Source organism: Dermacentor andersoni, chromosome 2 (assembly GCF_023375885.2).
Source record: "Dermacentor andersoni chromosome 2, qqDerAnde1_hic_scaffold, whole genome shotgun sequence".
Lineage (NCBI taxonomy): Eukaryota > Metazoa > Arthropoda > Arachnida > Ixodida > Ixodidae > Dermacentor > Dermacentor andersoni.
The window spans coordinates 78,608,143-78,624,304 of record NC_092815.1 but is presented as its reverse complement, the minus strand read 5'-3'; the positions used below and the strand labels follow the sequence as shown (position 1 = coordinate 78,624,304).

The 16,162-nt window shown below is 43.4% G+C and overlaps 1 long non-coding RNA gene across 1 annotated transcript in view; it reads right to left on the bottom strand.

Annotated features, from left to right (window-relative positions):
• The window catches only part of LOC140215931 (uncharacterized), a 423,058-nt gene that overhangs the window by 391,270 nt on the left and 15,626 nt on the right, over positions 1-16,162 (bottom strand). Inside the window, exon 2 of the long non-coding RNA XR_011892526.1 lies at positions 10,259-10,309. This is a non-coding gene — a long non-coding RNA (uncharacterized lncRNA). The remainder of the gene's footprint in view (positions 1-10,258; positions 10,310-16,162) is intronic.

The window sequence follows — 16,162 nt, the reverse complement described above, 5'->3', positions numbered from 1 at the left end:
CTTGCATAAAACAGGTAACAGGACAGACGTAACGAATTACAGACCAATTTCTTTAACTTCCCAATCGTGCAAAATGCTGGAACATATTATTTACAAACACATAATAGATTTTCTTGAGTCGTACAACAGTCTAACTAATGTTCTGCATGGCTTTAGACGTGGTTTCAGTAATATCACGCAGTTAACCCACTTCGCCCATAACATTGCTTATCAATTCGATCTCTGTAAACAGATTGACACTATTTTCATTGATTTTCTAAAGCTTTCGTTTCATTACTTCATTCTCACCTCTTGCAAAAATTAAATGCGATACTAAAAAATTCCTGTCTGGTCGATTAGATTGCTAGTTTCCTTTCTAACCGGTCCCAATACGTCCACTTTAGTTCTGCAAGGTCATCCATACTTGAAGTAAGCTGTGGGGTTTCTCAAGGATCCGTCCTGTGTCCTTTATTGTTTTTATTTTATGTCAATGACCTCCAAAAAATGTTTCTTCCAGAATTCGGCTTTATGCTGACGATTGCGTCTTATACGACGTGATTCACTCTGCGACTAGTTATAAGCGACTGAACGATTCCTTTGTCTCTTTCGGTGCTTGATTTGAAAAATGGAAAATGAACATTAATTTTAAGAAAACTGTTGTTTTGTCCTTCACGAAAAGAGCAACACCTGTAATTGCGACATATTCCTTGAATCGATCATTTTTAACCACAGTTCGACAATACAAATACCTTGGCGTAACATTTACTCGCAATCTCTCATGGACTACACACATTCACCAAACATGTTCAAAGGCCGTAAAACAACTTGGATACATACGTCGAACTATGCAAAAGGCTCCCAAGGCAACAAAACTCTTGTTCGCGTCGTTATCGATTATGCCGCCACAGTCTGGTTACCCCATAACCAAAATCACATAATCAAACTAGAAGCAGTTCAGAAAAAGGCCGTCCGTTTCATTTTTCATCGGTATGACCGCTATTTTTCATCCTCGTCTGCGCTCCCTACGCTGAAACTAACATTACTTTCAGTACGTCGTGATGTGGAATCATTAAAATCTTTGCACAACATAATTAACAAGTCCTATCATACTTCAAACACAGCTTGCATATCTTTCACCAAGCCTTCTTGCACGCGTAACTTCCACGACCTTAATCTTAACCCTTTCTATGCCCGTACAAATGCTTTCAAGTACACCTTCCTTACCCGCACTATAGAAGTATGTAATTCCTTACCTGGCTGCATTCGTTCACTCCCGATAAGCGAATTCGAAAGTGCTCTCTGTGAAAACCAGTATGCGTAACTACCTAAGTCAGGTTCTGTACGCATTTATGTGTACGCATTCCGCTGTTTCGCTGCTTTTAAGAATCGATGAAAACTATTTTCCAGTTCTTTGACTGTCGTACAAATGTTGTAAGAGTCATTGTTGATTTCATTTTATTTGTTGTTCACCACTTTTTTACCCACTCCTGCAATAGCCCTCCTATGGGGCCGCAGTATGTACAAATAAAGAAATAAATGACGCATTGTTTCTGACCACCGCGGTGACAAAAGGCTGTTTCTTATAACAATGCAGGTAGTTGCTTTTGAGGGAGGTGGCTCATGAAGCTTGGATCATTTGCTTTGTTCAGTCACTGCTGCATGTTAGTATGGTGATACCGCTATGCATGTGGATATAGTTCTTAGTTTGGTGAACGCCTAATGCTTTCTCGTAACTGAAGGCACTGTTTGCGTGGAACTGCCCTCGATCAATTCAACAGAAGGTAGAGAAAAGCAGCCAGCGAGTGCACTGATGGTAAGCAGTGAGAAACAGCCAACGTGCGCGAGAATGTTTGCGTGATGGAAGACTGTGCTGTGTATGTCGCGTCCTATACGTGCGCAATGAACCGAGAAGACGACGTTATAGTTATAGTGAATGAGGTTTACCTAACCATGCGATGCAGTGTCTGCCGTCTCCGAGATTTTCCCGCGCTTTACGCAGCAAATGAGTTACCAGCCAAGAGCATAACTAGCGAAACGATGGGAAAGTCCGAGCAAGGGCCTCGTATATACCTGGTGAATACACTTCTGTTTACCCAGCGTTTCTGTCGTTACTCCAGGCACATCGGGTAACCGATACTTCTTTTCTCCGGATTTCGCGTTGACAAAGTTCGCTAAAACAAAGGACAGGTGCCACAACACAAACCATCGTTCTCTGCATGCTGCATCCGCGGTTTTCATGGGCTGTTTTCTGATTCAAATTTATGTTTACTGATGGTAGTAATCAATAAGACAGAGAATTAAAAGAAAGTCAGACCCCACCCAACGCGGTTCGCCGCGCATCGCGGATGCTGTCATCCAAAAATAACGAGCGTCGTTGTTGAACGGGCCATCAGTGTCGTTATCATTCGTTGCAACTGGGCCTTTCTACTAGTGCCATTGAGTGTGGCACTTGAAACTTTATTCGGAAACGTTTAAATGTAGGAGTATCTTGACTGTTCTTAAAGGACCCCTCACCAGGTTCCATACAAAATGTTCGTCCCCTACCCTGGATGTTTGTTTTAACTGCGAGGAAAAACGAGGACGCAGGAAAGATACACGCCCCACACCACGCTCGCCGACTGCGAACTGCTTATTTTTTGTAAGCAAACAACAGACGTATATTTCACTCAGCAACCTATACATATGTGTCCGCATGGTCACTCTCACATGTGCCGATAAACATAAAAACATAAAAGATATCTGCTACGTAACTGTGTAGACAAAGATTGCCACACACTATCACCAAAATAACCATGAGCCATTCTTACATGATCGTCAAAAGAGGGAGAGATAACATAAGAGAACAGAGCACAGGAAGACACCGTGAGCTTGTGAAGGAAACGGATATGGCACTTAACGATTCACCAGAGTAAAGGCGAAGGATGAGGGCATAGAATTGTTTGAAAAAAGCAAAGAGGCAAAAAAAAACATATCTAACGAGGAATATCACACCGCTCAACAAATGTGGCAATGACGTCATGAAAGCATAAAGGCTCAAAATATGTCTTACTGAGAACAACCATAGAAGTGGGGGTGACGGCGACGGAATTTACAAACGTGGCTATGGAAAAAGTGAAACCTCATGAAAAACTCACGCTCGGCCACAGTCGCAGCACGAAATACCTACGACAAAAAAAGAACAGGAGACAAAAACCAAAAAAAAAGACCTTAGACCACCAAAGGGAATTTTTTTACAAGGCATATTCCAGAAAATCGACTTCTTCTGGTAACGAGACAGATAGCGTGCTGATACATTTATCGCCATTTTTTTAATATGTAGGACACGTCGACATCTCCCTTTCAGTCTGATCCCTCAAATGGAACAGGAGCGTTGTGTTATTAAAAATTAGATTACAAGGGTTGTTTCTCCCGCCCTCCTCTTTTCCACTGCATCTGTCACAGTGTAGGGCGAAAGTGTCTCCTGCCTAGTTCTTTACATGCGACTGGTGTTCCCGTGGCCTTTCATGGAAACACCTGCCCGATTGTCCAATATAAATGTCACATGTCAAGGGAATAGAATATACTACCCCCCAAACACAATCTGTGTAGTGCGTTTTGTGCATGGTTGAACGCTGAGGCCTACTGTTGCGTGTTTCTTTCGCGTGTCCTTGTTATTTCGCGCAGCTAAGAGAAACGTCTAAAGCTATAAACCGACTAGCCCGCCAGAACGTCCTACCCACCCTGGAACTTGCAAAGCGACCTCCAGGGCATGTTCTACCACCTTTTATTGCGATAACAATCATACAGTATGGACACTCCAGACGCATTTCTGCCGTCGTCGTCGCCTTGAGGTTCCGTGTAAAGTCCAAGATCGCGCCATGTGCTGCATGCGCGTGTGAAAGCGTGCAAGGGTGAGCCGGCGATCGCGGCTCAATCTCGCGCACGCGAGCGAAGAAAGCGGGGAGGAAGCGCCGTCCTCCGTCGCACGCAAGGATACGGGAGGGGCCCGGGCCGCCTACTCCGGGCGGCCCGGGCCCCTGTATCTTGAAAGCCATCTGCGACAGGGACAAAGCCTGCCACGCGCTGTGTTTTCGTGGCTTAGTTCGCGTTGGTGGGAGACGCAGCACGAAAGTCAATTCGCTCGCTGCTGCTGCCACGCTTCCTCATTCCAGATTTTGACAGCGAGTTTCGGCGGTCATCGAGTATAGATGTGTTCCTGCTGGCTTGTGCGCGCTTCAGACCATGATTCTCTAATTTAACTAGTATATGCCCATGTTTACAAATTTATACGGCTGATAAAAGTATTATCCTTACTTCGTATAGCTAGCTGTCCACTAATTTGCTATCGCTAGTGATGCTTCGCCTTTCGGGAGAAAGTGCGATTTTTTTGAAGGTTTCATAACAGCGGACTTGACAGCAAATGACATTTTGCGAGGTAATAGTGCGAGAAAGCGATCTGTACGTCCCCACAGCGAAGGTTCTGCCCCTTTGCCGCAAGTAACATCTCTACCTTGTATTGGTAGAAATGTTACTTAGTCGACGGTCCACGTGACGTTCACGGGACGACCCCTTCCCGCTTCTTCTTTCCTTTTTTTTTGCTTCATTCCTTTTCTTGCTGCGTGATGAAATTGAAAACCAGGTCAAAGAAGGAGAAAGGCAGAGTAATGTAGAAAAACAGAGTTTGGGAAGGAAGTTTTCTGTGGCTCGTGTTTCACGGGAATCGGCGAGTTGCTCGCGTTGCTGTTGAATGCTAATGAGGTGAATGCCGTGCACGTGAAGCGGAGGTGTCTGCTTGGGACGTCATCGCTGCTGGTTGAGAGTGCGGCTCCTATCGATAAGAGCAGCGCGGGCTTTGGTGTTAAACTTCATTCTTGTGGCATTCTCACCCTGCATCCTAAAACAATACTTATGGACTGAAAGCTCATTTCAGTACAGGAAAAAAATCGGTACGGCGGCGACGCTTCGCTCAAAATGGAAAAAAAGAACTTGTGGATCAACCACAAGGTTGTACGATCAAAAGTGTAAGAACGGAAATAATAATCGATCGAAGCACAGGCTCTCTTGCACCGAAGGCCAGTGGAGCACGTCGTTAAAACGGCTTCTCTTGACAAACGGCCAGTGTCAACGGCGGCATTTTAAACCTGTTTACACGTTTTATAAAACGCAATGCATTGCACGATGCATGAGCTGTGATGCGATCATAATGATCTTTCTGCAACCCTGCATGAAAAATGGCTACAACCAAGCGAAGCTGTCTTTATTTATTTTTATTTTTTTCGCAATCTTTCGCTTTTCCTCATTTCTCCTTTTCTACGCCCGCTCTGCCTTGCAAGCGTTACCTGCACTCATTAAGTCGTCAAGGCTTCCACTTAGCAGTATTAATGCTAGCCACAATTTCCTGGCATCGTCTACGAGAGCTACAATGAGCGCGCAATTAACTTATTGACATTGTGCAATTTAAGGAAGTCAGTATCCACCGACACAGAAAATATCTGTGTTTAAGCCGGTTATTATGAACGAAGAACGCGCTCAAACCAAATTTTTCACTTTATGGCAATAGTGAAAGCGCTTTTGCCTATCTTTTCGTTATATTTTTCTGAAAATGCTGACCAGCGTTAAGAAAATGTGAATGCACCATCAATATATAGGCTCCATTACTTTCTTTTGTTATTTTTCTTGCTAGAACCTTCTTGAGCGCTCTCGTGAGTGCAGCTTTGTTTTTCCTGCTCCGGCAGCTTCTACCTTCAAAATGCCTTTCTTGCTCGTCATTGCGATCATCCTGCTATCTTCACCTTTCTTTTTTTTTTTGCGGGATTCGCTGAATTACGAGGTTCACGAAACTGTAGCCGAAAACAAAAGTACGAATTAAGCGGACGCCCAGTATAACGGTGTAAAGCCTAACTTTTACCACGTCAGGGCCACTCTGTTTTTGTATTAGCAGTGTAACTGGGGTAGGGAACTTGGATGCGCTTTCTTCGTGCTACTCCAATTGACCACTAAATGGGAACGAAAGTACAGCGCCTAAAGGAACGCTAGCATACAGGCTACACTTCCGGAACATGAACACGAAGGCCCAAATTTTGAGCGACAAAATTATTAAACTTGAGAACGTCTCCTGAAGGGCGAATAAAAAAAAATAAACTACAATGTAGTGAAAAATTGAAAGTGACATTTAAGCCCAACGCGAAAATAAGTATGTTATGCAAGTTGAAGCGCACATTTTGAAGTTACGTCACTCGCAACATGCTAAGATAGAGATTTGCCGCTTCAGTTACTGTCTCGTTTTTTAAAGGCAAAAGCAATTTAAGGATACCGTGCGTGGTAGTTAAGAAGAAAGCATGACGTACAACATGTCTGATGGGCAGCCTTCCGTAAAATTGAAGCTCGGAGTTGTTTAATAAGCTGATTTCCATGCAAATAAGCTTGCTCTCCTGCGAGAAAAAGAAGCTGTAATAAATGTCTATCATTAGGAAGCCTTGCACTATACCACTTGTTCTTCAACTCACAGTGGCAGAGATCGAAAGTAGCAAGACTAGAAAATTAAGAGTAAGATTACCAAAAGCTAAGCCGCGTTAATTTTTCTTTCAGTAAGCCCCAGCAGGTCACTGAATTTCGGCCAGCGACGTTCAATATAGCCTGTGGCAATAGTGATTAGCCTTCCGATGGGCTCTCACACATTACTTGAGCTTCGTGCATGAACGGCCTTTCCACTCCCGCTAATACTTCGACCGAAACAATTTCATGCCCTTGGGCAACGTGATTTGTCTGTCGCGTGCTTCTTACCTTATTTTAATTATACTTAATTGCGCTACAGCAGCTCGCCATTCTGAACCCTTGTATAATTTGGATATTAGCAAAGCCAAGATCAGTGATTGAAATTCACCGTCTCTGTTAAACGTCGCTAATGAGAACGCGAAACAGAGCCCTCGTGATTTTGTGCCCTATACCGCCAACATCAAATGGCGCCTCCAGCACTGTTCCCTGTGAATACGGTGATTATGTATCCACTAACCTCGTTTAACTATCCCTCAATCCTATCCCTCCTAGTCTGCGTGAAAATACACTGGCTTCGTTATACGCTATCGAACAATATTTCACACTTCAAATGTGCTTTCAGCAGCTCTCGCTTTCTGTTTTGTTCTGATATAGCTTTGTTGCTCTGAAGAATTAAGTACCTCGGCTACTCAATTTCTTTTCGTTATACAGTAAGCAAAATTTAAAAAAAGACACTATAATGCTAAAATCAGTAAGTGATTGAAAACAATGCCTAGAAAACTAATAAATATAACAATGCCACACTGTAGTTCAAGTCAGCGAGCCATGGATAAAAAGGAAAAAAAATCGGCGGATCCCACGCATACTTGGGAATGGCTGATAAGCAATGTTTGTTGTTGTCGTTGTTGTTGTCGTTGTTGTTGTCGTTGTTGTTGTCGTTGTCGTTGTCGTTGTCGTTGTCGTCGTCGTTGTCGTCGTCGTCGTCGTCGTTGTCGTCGTTGTTGTTGTCGTCGTCGTCGTCGTCGTCGTCGTCGTCGTCGTCGTCGTCGTCGTTGTTGTTGTTGTTGTTGTTGTTGTTGTTGTTGTTGTTGTTGTTGTTGTTGTTGTTCCAAAACATGGCTCGTACCCACAAGGGGGGGGGGGATTAGCCACACTTCCGGAAATGTCTTCGCTTCATTCTCATTCTTCACGTCTGCAGTTTGTTTCACGTAACTTGAGCCAAGGATTTTGAAAAAGTGGTTAACCGCAGCTGGGTGAAACCAACGACATATGGTTTGCCGTCATGTGGCGCTCCTCAAAATATGTTTATATTCCGCTTAATTAGTTAAGTAGCTGCCATAAATTTTTTAAAAAATTTAATAGTCATTTCAGGGCCAAGTGCGCTTCGTTACGTTGTAGAGGTGGTTCAGAAACGACCGATCCCGTTTTATGCGCCGATGCCTAGAGCCGCGCCACCCACTTCGCCACGGTCTGCGCGCCCGGTTCTTTCGTTCAAAGCAGGGTTGAGAGCGCCGCAATACGATAGCTCATGAGCGCAGTCGCGTGGTTTTATTTCGTATTTCGCGGGCTTTCCTTAAACGCGAGAAAGAATTACAGTGCAACATGCACGTTGCCACAAGTAATCGGATCGGTTGTTTCTAAATCCCTTCTACCACATAACAAAACGTACTTGGCCCCTAAAGTGAATATTAAAAATGTTGCATAATTGATCTCAGTTAACTAGTTAAACGTAATATAATACCCTAAGGAGCGCTACGAGATGGCAAACCATATGCCATTGGTTTCATTCAGCTGCGGTTTACCACTTTTTTTTTAAATCCTTGGTTCAAGTTACGTGAAACACCCTGCATATATTCCTGTAGAAATTATAGCCATTTCTAACAATAAACATTTTCGCGAAGCCTTAGCTAACATTACATAAATATCGGAAATCTCATTGTGTAATAACGACACACACTGCCACTCCCCTCTCTAATGCCACATGAGCCCGAGGATACGTGAATATATAAGTACACCTTAACGCTTCTCGCTTAATGCACGCTATGGTTCCTTTTGTTTACTCAATTTCTTCTTGATACCTAAACAGCGTAAGGGAACGCTATACGGGGGAAAACGAAGGACGCGACAGAAAAGCACATGCTGAAGTGCAGACGCCATGAATTCATACCGACTCGCTGAATCTCACGGTTTCTGTGGTTTCTTTCTTAACACTCGGCTGCTTCTATAGCCGACTGCTTCACTGCTCTGCAGCCCAACGCCCCTCCCTCCATGCAGGTTGCTGGCTCGTTTTGTTCCCTTTACTCCTTTCTTTCTCGACATTCAGCTGCTTTCGTTGCCGATTTCTTCGCACTTCCTGCTCCCTATTTCTGTTATCTAAATCGGGCAGTATACTCAGTGGCACGTACCCATTCTGGGGGATCGGCCAAGAGTTTTTAAATACCCAGCGGCACACGCTAAGTTGCAAATACCCAGTGACCCAAGTCGTCTATTCATGCAGACAACCATTGGTAAATACCCACTAACCCATGTTCTATATCGGCAAAACAGCATCAGCCAGCATCAAGCAGCCGCAAAGTGGGAAAGAGAGGAAAATAAAGCTTCGCTTTAAAAGTGCTGACGTCGAATCACAGTCAACGTTTTTGTGACTAAACTTTCTAGTACAAAGTGCCATGATATTAAGCAACCTGTTCAGATTCCTGCATGGGTAACTGAAGCTGAAGCTTGGCGTGCCAACAGCAGCGCCGTTACGCATAGCGTAGCTATACGTAGCGGAGGAAGTGTAGTTCTGAGTAGCGAATGCGCCGATTTTGCACCGGCAAGTTTTACGTTCATCTTGGGGCACTAGCATCGCTTAGCATCGAGGAACTACGTTTTCACTGTTTAGAGAAGTGCTTAGACAATATGTTTCTCAAAACCACTCTTGTTTGAATATCACCTCAATCTGGCAACACGTGCATAAATGAAGGTGTCGTGATCTATTTATGCGCCGAAAAATGCGTGACGAAAGGTATCTGTCGAGAAGCTCGAACGCTTAACTGCTTTAACTAAGCGCTGAACGACAAATAGATACAGCAAACCAACTTCAAAAAGCGAAAAGAAAAAGGGAGTAATGGTGGGTTTGTTTACCAAAGTCGCACAAGATGTCCAATAAATCCAGGCAGTAAGCCTCTTTACAACAGCTGTTCAACGAAAGCAACGCCACAATTTCCTGTAGTAGTGTTTGAACGAAAACTTTCTTCAAGAGCAACGTAACGGTGGAAGCAATGTGGACTCTTTGCGCACCTTTAGAAGTCTGCTTTATTGCTACCAATGGGTGCATTTTCTATCGTGCTATCATTCTTAGTTCGCTCAACAACTTGTAACCTGAGCAGATGTCAGCGACAAGTTATTCAAACAACCCTTAAAGTAAATCGTTCGTTCAAGCCGTAGCGTTCGAGTTTCCGTACGCGTTGTTGACGTTTGCGTGCTAGTGGGCCACACGGACGCCCGCGACACGGTTTCGCTTTTCGAATCTGAGATGAGAACCCTGTCCTTCGAGCCCTCGCGACCACCCGCTCTTCAATTTTGTCTGAAAACTTCCTTCGACGTGCCAGAACGGCTCCCGCATGCCGCTTCGCGACTGCAGAACTCGTCTCCGCTGTTTTCTTTTTAAAACGAGTCAGTTTGCCGAACATCCTTTCTCTGCACGTTCTGAATGTAGTTTCTGAGTGGCACACATTTTCAACTGGGTCTTTCAAACGACTACAATGTTCCTAAGGCAGAAACAACGACCAGCCTGAACCGTCCGGAATACAAAATGAATTACCTCAGGCAGCTGCCACTGAAGTTTCCTTCAGGTTAAGGGTAAGGCGAGGCTCTGAAATAAAGAAAAAAAAGCGTAATGTGTTAAGAGAACTAAGGCACATGGTTGAAGCTTCAGATTTTTTGTATTTGATGAATTTTTTCAACCGTTAAAGCTTACAAACACGCCGAAGGACGCGTACGTGAATCCCGTCCACGCCGTATACTCAACTCAGGTGACGTTTAGCGACACCGCGCTCCACATCTTTTGTCTCCATTTCCATGGGTGGTCCTGGGAAAGTGTTCCTGTTTTTCCTTGCAAGAAAACGGCCAAGTATCCGCTTTATTCTGGCGTAGCACAAGAAGAATTGTGCTGCTACAACAATAAGAATGAAAAACATTGAAGGATCTTACCATGCAAAAGGGCTGACATAAGTGTTCTAGAGGGCCTTCAGTGCCACCTACCAATGCCCCCTCTTCCCAGTATTTTCTTTAGTCATTGTTTCTAGTAGCACTAGCAGCACTAGTGGCTAAAAGGAGCAGCAGAGCGGAAATCGTTTTTTTTTCTAATTGCTTACAATTCAGGCACTACGACATACCGTACATCAACATCACAGATGAGAAAGAAACAGACGCATAGAAAAGGGGGGGGGGGGTGGAAGGACGACATCTCAGTGCACTTTCTAACCTTAGATAATGGCGTACAACTCATATACGGCAGAAAAGGCAAGAATATAAGGAAGAGGAGAACAACACACATTATCAGCTTCACTAACAGTCACATTTGGTAACCGAAGTAGCCAAGAGCGCAACATTTGCGATCCGTAGTTTGTGCGCGATTTTTGTATATGCCAATACTCTGGCTTTCCAGAATAGTAAGGAGCTTCATGTGGCTTCAAGGTAGCCACATAATTCATGTAGTTTAAGCCTCTTTCCTGCTCATTGTTATACGGAAGTACTAAGCGGTACTTTAAAAGGCTCTTTACTTTCGGTGCCTTAAGTTCTCCAAATAAAGATGCTGAAGCGAAATCATATGGTTTTCTTTTTTAAATAGCGCGGAGGGTCTTCTTTTGCAGAGTGTACAATTTGTTCAAATCAGTTTCACAGGTCGTACCCCAGACAAGGCAACAATAATTTAAATGGCTCGGAAAAAGGGATTATGTATTAAGTATTTAATAGAACGAGGAAGGTAGTTTAAGGAATAAAGGATTCCAGTGATTTGTGAGAGATTACGAGCAAGAAAATCTATGTGGCTGTGCCAGGTCATGGCATGATTTAAAAAAGTACACCTAAGCTTTTTACAAAACGTACAAGTTCCATTTTAGCGTTGTTCATTATTAAATCTTCCTAGAAAGTAATTGGCGTGCTCTCAGCGCGAAATAACACCGCTTTAGACTTCCCCAAATTAATAGTCACACTGTTATCATGTTAGCATGCCTGCAATTTATTCAAAACTACATTAGCTCTTGTAATCAATTCGGCAGAGCGTGTAGACGAAAAAATAACGTGGTCTCATCGGCATAGATTACATAGCGCGCATCAACGTCAATGTTTACCAGATCGCTTACAAAAATATTAAAAAGAAGGGGCGCTAAAAGTTTGCCCTGGAGAACACCTACATTGACCGACCGAACTTGAGACATAAAACTATTTATTTGTACAAACTGCTGTCTATAATCTAAATATGACCTGTGGTGCTCGTAAACCTTATTGAAAAGTGGAAGGGGAAAGGGGAGGTGGCTGGGGGAACGGGCTCAAATAAGGCCCTGGGCCTGCTTGGCCTTCTCCTCCCAGTCCACCAGTTCAAGCTCTCGGTCGACGTCTCCGGAACTGAGCCTGTCTGTCCAGTCAGTCTAGATATGACCTAATCGAGTCAAGCGCGATGCCACGTATACCATAGCAGTTTAATTTACAAAGCGAGTGATTATGACATATAGAATAAAATAGTCAGCAAACGTTGCTCAAGGTTGTTCAGACTAAGTTCTTTTTGTTCAAGCAAAGCAAGCTGTGTTGACATTTATGCGGAAAGCGTACTGATGTTTAGTTATCAAATTATGCTTGTCCAGAAAGTAAGATATTCAACAAAATATTTTTTCCATATCTTTGGGAAATATAGAGATAATAGACACAGATCTACAATCAGATAGTGCAGCTTCGTCCCCTCTTTTAAACAGTGTAACCACTTTCGCAATCTCCATTCAATGCGGGAACATTCCTGTACAAAGACACATATTGCAAATATGGGTTAGTACTGGAGCGATTAGGTCAATTACAAATCTCACAGGCTTGATTTTAATGTTATCAGCATCGCAGGCGTTGATGTTACTTAGCGCAGAAAAACACTAAAGTTACTTCTGAATTGGTTGTGGGACGCAAAAGAATTGAATGCGTACAGTTCCTTGTAATGAAGCGGCATGCGTCGCCATTCACATTGCGCTTAGGTAGATTATAAAAATAATTATTAAACAGTCGGCCAACTTCTGGTCCCGTATATTTACTTCATCAGAACTTATACACAAACCTGCCGGTGGATTTGGCACTCCATTGAGCAAATTATTAAGCCAGTATCATGTCTTATTGCTATCATGACTGCATACTGCGAAAGACTTTATAAAACGCCGTTTTCGCAGCATGTAATTTTTTAATTAAGCCCCTTTGAAATTATTTGAGCACTCATAAGTCATCAGGGTCCCGGGATGTGATGAATTTATTGCATAACTATTGAAAAACAAATTACTTTTTACGAAGGGCAGACGTATCCTTGATGGAGGGGATGCTTTAGGATAGGGAGGAAAATATTTATCATAATAAGGAATTAAAGTTTCCACATAAGCGTCGTAAGCTTGATTGGCACTTGTAGACGCAATAGCACTATCCCAAATCACGTGAAGTCATCGCCAAACCGTACGAGCCGATCTTCCAAAATATTTTGTGAGAAGAAAACTCGTTCTGAGGACCTTTTAACTTCCCGTTTAACAGTGAAGAATACAGGCATGCGATCGCTCAAGCTGAATGAAGTAGTTCCACATGTAACATTATTTGATCTGTAGTTAGTAATAAACAAGTAAAGGCACGTGCACGTATCGCGGGTAATTCTGGTAGGAATACTGATTACGCTGAAACACCCATAAGATTTTAACAGCAATTCGAAATCACGGGTCACACTGCAGTCAACCAACATGTCTATATTGAAATCGCCAACCCAAATCGATTTAGACTGAGATTCAACGATATAATTTGAACATTTCGCGAAAAACCGAAAAAAAAGTATTATACATTACCTCGCGGTGGTCTGTAGACAACATAATAAACAGTGCGCACATTTAAAACAGACCACAGACAGTTTTATTTGGGCGTCCGCAACCACCCACGTCCGCAGCGCCTGAGGTCGTGCGTACGTAGTGAAGCGAGCGCGCACGAAACGGTAATAGTTGGCCGTGCGCAAAAGTTGGGAAGGGGATTGCTGATTTGCACGCGCAGGAGCCGGTAGTGTGCTACTCAGCGCCGCCATATGCCAGCTTCTGAAACTGTGCAGCCAATATCAGCCACCACTAAGTCAAACCCCAAGCCGGAGTCATATATTCAGACACGCGAGAACACGCGAGAACACGCGAGAACGTCCCGCGATGGCCGCCCAGCCCGCAGCGGACGCTACGCAGCTTTTGAAAAGCTGCGGGCGCGCGCAAGAGACTATGCGTGCTCCTGCATACTGCGCATGCGCACTGTCGCCTCCGCGGGTTTCCTGCGTAAGCACGGCTGCTGCAACTAACACTTTCTAATACAGTGTTCGTTAACACAAGAAAGCTATTGAACACAGTATGCATTAAATTAATTACACACAAGTAAGCTAACCCCGCCTCCGCGCGAATTCATTCGCGCCTGCTCACACCAGCGTTTCGACAGCGAGTGTCCGCGCTCATCGAGTGTGATGTGTTCGTGTTTACTTGTGCGCGCTGACACCAAGCTTGTTGAAAGGCGAAGCATCGATCGCGATGCTTCGCCTTTCGGGCGAAACTGCTACTATATTATAAGACAAAAGCATGATATATTTGAGTGAAGTTTGTTGCATTAGAGAGAAAGTACAATTGCAGTGACAATATGAATTGGGATTCTGATTTAGGGCCTGGAATGTTTTACGAGAATTGCAAAAAATCGGTAAGCTTAAGAAACAGAAGCACAAGGTTTTCAAACCCGCAACTCTGCACCGAAAACAAATATCCCACTTCTGTAAACTAATTCCGTTAGAACATCTGAAGCTCACAAAGTTGCTTTATGAATTTGCATGTATGTGAATTTGTTACAATGTTTACAAGGGCATTGCAAAATGCCTACTCACAAGTTATTGGTATGTCGCAAAGCAGTTTATAATACATCAGATTTGTATGCTTTATATATATTATTAGGTTCAGCTCACAGAATTGTGATACCCCTCTTCATTGATAGATTACAGAGCTTGATAGTTGTGTTTCTTTTATAGTTTCGCCATTTGCAACAATTTTCATTTTTAGAAAATCGACAGACTAAATAAGAAGTTTCCTTCCTACAATCCTTAGATTTCGACTTTTTCCTTTTTATATATACAAGAAACGTCATGAAACCTGACGCAGTGGTTCTGCTAAAAACGATTTCTGCGTTCCCATGTATTTACATAGGACTGCACAAATTAAAGCTAAACGTAAATAATATGTATAGCTAGAACGACATATTATTCGTCCAGAACTTTATCTACGATGTTTTGCTTTTTTATGTGCGCGCCAGTGCAATTTGTTGCGTAGAAAATCGTATGCAACGATGCCGCTGCTGATCCTCAATCGGGACCAACCACGTCCAAACGGGCGAGTTGAGGTAATCTCCACATGACCTCCTCTATGCCGCTGTAGGTGAATCAGGCCAAACTCTATGGTTCAGCTAATGCTGACGTCAACTTCGCGGTACCATATTCCACAACAGGTGTTGCAACTCCTGTTTTTCGTTTTCGTCATTTCTTATCTTGCAAAAGCTCAGTTCTTCCTACGAATGACGAATTCATTATTACAGAAGCTTTATGTTTCAATCCAGCTCGATTTAATATTTTCCTTCAGTGTCTATTTAAGGTGCGCAGTCTACGCGGACGAACATGAACGCGATAAATTGCAGGCTAAAGAAGGCTGTGACTCAAATGCAAATTTCAATTTCTGACATGATTTGCTTCAAGCTGCACAAATTAGTGAAATTATGTACGCCGTAAAATCATATAACGCCTAGAACTTCACTTAATAAGGCTGAAAAAGTTCAAATTCCCCAAGAAAGGAGCCATGGCTAAACAATAAGTGACTGCAACACAGGAACCGCAGCACTTGATACTTCTCACAGATGGCGCTTACTGCGACAGCAGTTAAAAAATGCTTTCTTGGGCGAGTTCATTCATCAGGAAGAAGTAAAAGTCTGAGCTCTAGAAAATGAGGCCGGAGACATGGAGCGCCTGTCATGTGCCTCGTGTATGTGTATGTGCTCGTCTTCTTGGGTTGGGATTTTTACTTTTTGGCAGTTAAAAGCTCGAAACTGAGCTCGCTGTGTCCGTCCACCGTTTCCGTCCTTTGAGCGGTGTCGTGTGTGAATGCATCCTGAAGTGCAAAGCAAATAATAGTGCAGCTTACGAGGACAGCTTAGTCTGTATCGCAAAGAAGGAGCTGCTTTTGAAAAGGAATCGCCATTGTCTCAGGACAAAGCAAGCAATTAGTTCGACAGTGTGCGCTGTGCCAGCCTGCTGTCCCTGCAGCAAACGAGTTCAGAGCCGGAGGAACCGCTGAAGCCTGCTTGTTCCTAATGTGTGTGCTGGGAAAGTTCACAACATGTGTGGTCTCAGCTGCTTTTAAACAATGCATACCGAACATATCCCGGTTGAAAAAGGAAGTAAGGGATACCGAATGAAAATTCTTAACGTTAACAA